We start from the raw sequence: 5,993 nt of genomic DNA on the forward strand, positions 1-5,993 counted from the left end.
GATTAGAAAAATTAATGACAAAAATATTACCTTCTCCAAAGATGATGTTGGCTTCAAAGGCTTCCTTCCAAATAATTAGTAGACCTCCCAAAGCCCCATCCCATTTAGTATCTATGCTCCCAAAGGAAATATTTTTAACTTTCTCTTTCCTCATTTTAGTTTCCTCAATTAAAAATAAATTGGGTCTATGATCCTTAATCATATTCCTAACAATTTCCTATTTGTGGATTCCATTGAGTCCATGTACGTTCTAGGAAATGACCTTCATACTTTAGTTTGGCTGCATGATTTTTGGATGGTTCTTTGGGTCCCATCTAGAATATTCCTCCTTATTTCTTCCTTTCTAACTTGATTCCTTGTTTTCCTTCTGGGGGTGCCAGATTTGCTGCTTGTATCAGCTTTCACCCTACTCCTGGTGGTTATAGGTGAGATCGGTGAAGGGTCCCTGATGAGACCAAAATTTGCCTTTATTTTATGATGTTTAAGATACCTTTTTGATACTCTATTTATCTTTGTTAAAAAATTTGTGGACCTATATTTACCGACCGTATGATAAACCTATGGGGTAGAAACTATTCCATCTTTTGCTAATGTTATATATAGTATGCAATATTTCATATAGTTATCAAAATGTGTGTTCTTATATTTGAATTTAATTTGATAAATTTTTACTTGCAAACATGTTTTGTGTTATAACTAACCTGTTAATGAAGACTGCAGGATGATTAGAGGAATTCAAAAGCTAAGCGTGAACAACATTTAAGGAGAAACAAATGCCAAGGAGCAACCATGGTGGAGGAAGTTGTAATGGTTCCAGAAGACAGATCAGTGAGTAAGGAGGAACTATGAAGACTTATTACCTTCTCTACATTTACTCTATGGTGAGTGGATGTTCAGACTTTAGTGTTCCCACCTTAAGCTATTATTCCTTCTTCTCGCCTTCAGTTGTTATCTTCCTATTTTATCTCTTGTGAATTTTAAGCTAGGTAATTTACTTTTCTGTTATAGAATAAATGGTGATTTCCTATATATGTAGGAATTGACCCAAGTGTGTTAAGTTTTTAGAACCAGTTATAAGAAATAGTTTCTGAGAACAAACTATTAACTTTTACAATTGTGTTTTTATAGTTCTATGTTATGTAATGAATTTCTAAATTGAATGAAATAATTTTTGGCATTTATATTGTGTTAGTAGTTTAGAGAAGCTGACCAAGGGGGCCCACTTGGAAGGTGGATTAGGTTAGGATAGAATAGATTTATTTTCAAGCATTCATAGTAACTTAGTTAGAAGTTGTGAGTTCCTTCCTGTAGCATCACACGTTGTGAATGTTCCTGAAGCATATGTGAGAACAGTTTTAGTGGATGAGCCAAGTTGGAATATTTGTTATCATTTCATTGTATTTCTAGTATTCATAGAGTTAAGTGTGTTAGTTTCCTATAGCAATAGTGTAAGTTCTTTTCCTTACAGTTTTACTTTCGTATAGCATAAGCTTAGTGACTCATTAAGAGACCTAGTGCACATACTATGCTGACCATTTCAAGTATAGATCCCTAGGTTGATAAGATTAAATGACCCTTATAGTGGGAGAGATAGTCCTTATTTTGAATATATTATTTCTAAGCATGGCCTAATGCATGACTATGATACACCTATTGTGAGGCAGGTCAGTTCCCACTATTTTTCTTGTTCTTATTCTTAACATCATTCTATGATGCTTTATTAGCATCATTGCAATTATCAAAAAGGGCCTCCAACCAAGAAAGGTGGCCAAGAGTGGTGGCCAAAACCCTTTCAAAAAATTAGTTGACCGTGGTGGGGAAGAGCCCATTGTTTGTACTGAAGTTGGAATCCTATGAAAGAGGTTGTCTCAACACCTCCATAAGAGTTCCAAACTGGGTTTTAGGAACAAAAGAGGCAATAATGATCTCCATATATGTTGTTTTCTCATTGGTATTCTTCCCTATACCCACTATACTAGCTACCAAATCCATCCCATGAATCTCCTGCAAGAGGCTTGTCAGATTTGGCACACCATCAATCAAGAGCCTATTGAAATTTGTCAATGAAAACTTTGGCTATGCCTCCTTCTTAGTTCTTTGTTTCCTACCAGAGTGTTATGTTCCATTGGGGCAATCCTCTTGTCATTTACTCCATAGCTTCTCTCGCTGGGGCATTCCCTTATGTAGGATTTTCCTTCCACACCTTTCTAGGTACCTTAACTTTATTCTTTGCTTGTTTGTTTTGGCTTTACAAGCCTTTTCCTTCTCTCTAGAAATTGAGCAAGCCTTTTCTTTATGTCCTACCTTTTTGCAAAAAAAAGTAGGCAAAAGGAACATTCTCATAGTCAATCTATTGTATCCTTCTACCCAAACAAGACTGAAACTTGATCACTTGGGGCATGTCCTAGCCTTCAACCACACCAATGTAGATTCTAGCATATGTGAGTCTTTTCTTGGCTGTAATAACAAGAATAATGGATAGCAGTTCCCCAAATGTGTTGGTGATACCATCAAAAACATCTTCATGCCAGTACTCCAAGAGCAACTCTAGCAACAGAATCCAGACCAAGTCCTGGGTTAGGAAGTTATTATTTAGGTCGAGGTTGGAAGTCCACTTTTGAAGTATAAGAGTAGATTTTCCCATTGTCCAATTCCCAACACAAAGAATCTGGGAATAATCTTCTAGGTAGGCGAACTCAAAAGATATAAATCCTTTTTCCATAGCCGTTACTTCAACCTACCCTTTCAACTCCCATTTGTTTCTAGCAAAAATCCTTACTAGATCTATGTTAGGTAAGGGGCCTATAAATTTTCCCACTAGGGTGGTAGCCGTACCAAGAATGTTGTGATCAATAATTTTAGTAGGTACTTCTAAGGAAAAAATCCCCTTCACGTTATCATATTTATCAATGATTTTAGGGAAGGAGGATTTAGTTGATGGTTTGACTGGAAAGATTGGTCCACCTCCCCTAGGCCCCTTCGTCCCCTCCTCCTGATGTCATCAGTTATGGAATAGAGAGATTCTTCTCTCCTGGTTGAAGTTGCAAAGCACATGGGTCCCCATCTTTAGTTGCCTCCCCTTTTCTCTCTTCCTTGTCTTGCTCAATGCCCACAATATAGTCACCTTGCCCTAGCTTGGTAGTATTCCTACTTGGAATCCTATTAAAAATTCCTCCTCCTTGCTCCTCTCCTCTTCTCTCCACTATCTTCCAAATTGATAAGTATATGTTATCAAAAAGAGAAGTCACTCTAAAGATAAGAATGCGGCACGATGAGTAATAACAACTGCATTAGTTAACAAATCAACTTTTGACAAAAGATTGATTAGTGACATAAGTGGATATCTTAATGTAAGTCATAAAAATTTAGAAAGTGATGTTAAGAGAAGGGTTGACTTTGAATGTGATCCAAAAAAATAGTTTTTATTTATTTCTAGTAGTAGACTTTGGAGATCTAATATGAAACTTACTAGTGAAGTCAAAAGTTTGGTTGATATTTTTTGGCATGATAATACAAGAGTATTACCTAATTCAAGAGATGTCCTTAAATTGAGATTTGGCATTAAAATATGTGATCCATGTCCTACACACCTTTTGGACAGGACTCGAATTGAATTATTAAAAAAAAAGAAGACAACAAGGTGTTAACTATTAGCATTAGTCAAAGATCTTTTGAAAAGTGTAAACCTTGTTATGTTAGGATTAACAAGGAAAGAGTCACATGTTGTTGTAAAACTCATGTTCAATTTTGTTACCACTATGAAGTATTTTGATCTATATGTAGTATCATACATAGTAAAGAAATGTTTTAGGAATGTGGTAGAAAAATACCACCTCAAACTAAAAAGGATTTCATATCAAGTTTATTTTGTAAAGCACCTAATGAGAAATATTTTCTTTTCAATGCATATATTTCTAGTACATGTGATATGTGTGGAAATCTTGCTTTGTTAGATGAATATTTGCATCAAAAACTATTTTTGAACAATAATTAGTTGATGTAAAAAGATTCAAAACTATTGAATATCTATTGAAGGATGGGAAAGTTGGAAGAAGGTGCGATCTAGTTATAGAAAAAGCTAGTTGTCATAAATTTATGGATGAGTTTATCAATATGATCATACCAAAATATGTTAAACACTCTCAATATGTTAGATGGCTTGATGGATAATTTTACATATGCAAGAATAAGTTTCCAATTGGTACTACACTTTCAATCATTTACTTTTTAGAGAGCTACACACTTACACCCCAAGATGGTGTACAATCACAATATTACAATTCAGTGCAAGAAGCAATTTTTGTTCATATAGTTTATAGGAATGGACTTGATAGTACTAAAGAGGATCAAAAAATATTGAGAGAGTACCATTTCTATATGAGTGATAAAAAACTTCATCCATTTGACTTTGTCCAATATTGCTTCAAGGTCTTTTATGATGATTTAAGAGAGAGACTAATTCAAATGACAAAACATCTACTATGGTTAGATAATTGTATTGGACAATTCAAGAATACTAGATTTTTTTATCGATTGAGTAGGACACAGGGAAACTAATATCCAACATATGTGGAGTTTTTTTGAGGTTGGACATCATAAAAGAGAACATGATGGTGTTTGTGCATGTGTGAAGAGAGCCCTTTGCATAGAGCAATTAAAATTTGAGGAAAAATCCAAATTCAAAAATATATGTGACATTGGGGAATGGTGTAACAAATATTTATACATAAGATCAAGTTAGAACTCTAAATCAGGCATTTCTTCAGCCTAGTTTAAGAGAAGAATATCCTTTCAATATATGATTGTGAAACAATTAGCGGGTCAACTAAATGGCATTCATTTAGGAGTTTAGATTATAACACTTGGATTATATGGAATAGGGAGTGTGTTTGTTTTTATCAATTTTGTCTTGCAGATGAATTGGAAGAATGTGAGAATACAGAATGGATTGAAGATTAGCAACAAAAATCAATAACACCTACTAACACACACATTGAAGATGATATAGTAAATGAAGGCCCAAATGTTACACTTTTATTAGAAGACTATGGTCATATATTAGACCTCATATATCATGGCATGTACAATTTAATTTAAAAAAAATGATTGTGTTTCAATTTATATTATTTATTTATGTACATGTCAAATTAATATAACTCAAGTACATGCATGTGTACTTTATCTTATCTTTTAGGACATGTTTTTGTTATTATTGCACCTAATGATAATAATGCACAAACTAAATATTGGCTAGCCAGATGTGTGAAACCTAAGAAAAAAATTGATATGTCATCAAGAAGATGATGATAGTTTTGTGTATCCAATTGGGTTTGTCATTATAGCTGGCACCTAGCTATGTATATACCTAACAAGAAGAAATGGTTTATCAGGATTTGAAGCCAATCAGAAAAGAACATTTTACACTATTCTCGTTTGGTTGTGGCAATGACTATCAAATTACAAAGATACCAAGGGAGACCCGCCAATAAGGTATTATGGACAATTTATGAGGCAATCATAGATGTATTGCAAAAGAGAGAGGATGTAGATGATATAGTAGGTTGACTAAAAAATACACACATGTAAGATTTTTTCTTTAGTGTGCTCCTTTTATATATGTATTTATATTATTTAAATGTATGTATGCATTATCAATAGTAAATTAAAGTTTATATACCTCTTATTCATGTCTCAAGTACAACTTATATAATTTTAAATGTTTTAGGAGGATCCAACATCAATATCTTGCGTAATAACACATAGTGAGTGTACATCAAACATATTTACATTATATGCATAGGTCTTATAAAATTATGCCTTTACTAACATTTCAAAAAATTAGTTTTTCCAATTTTGTAGGACCTAATTTAAAGAAATGTGTTCATTTATTTTTTATTTTAATTGAAACGTGTTGTAAACATTTAAAAACATGAGATCACTTCTTTTTATGTCCATATTATTTTACATTTAATTGAGTTCACTTGTTTTAATAT

The sequence above is a fragment of the Cupressus sempervirens genome, chromosome 5, assembly GCF_028749045.1.
Source record: "Cupressus sempervirens isolate cs-2001-9-10 chromosome 5, ASM2874904v1, whole genome shotgun sequence".
NCBI lineage: Eukaryota > Viridiplantae > Streptophyta > Pinopsida > Cupressales > Cupressaceae > Cupressus > Cupressus sempervirens.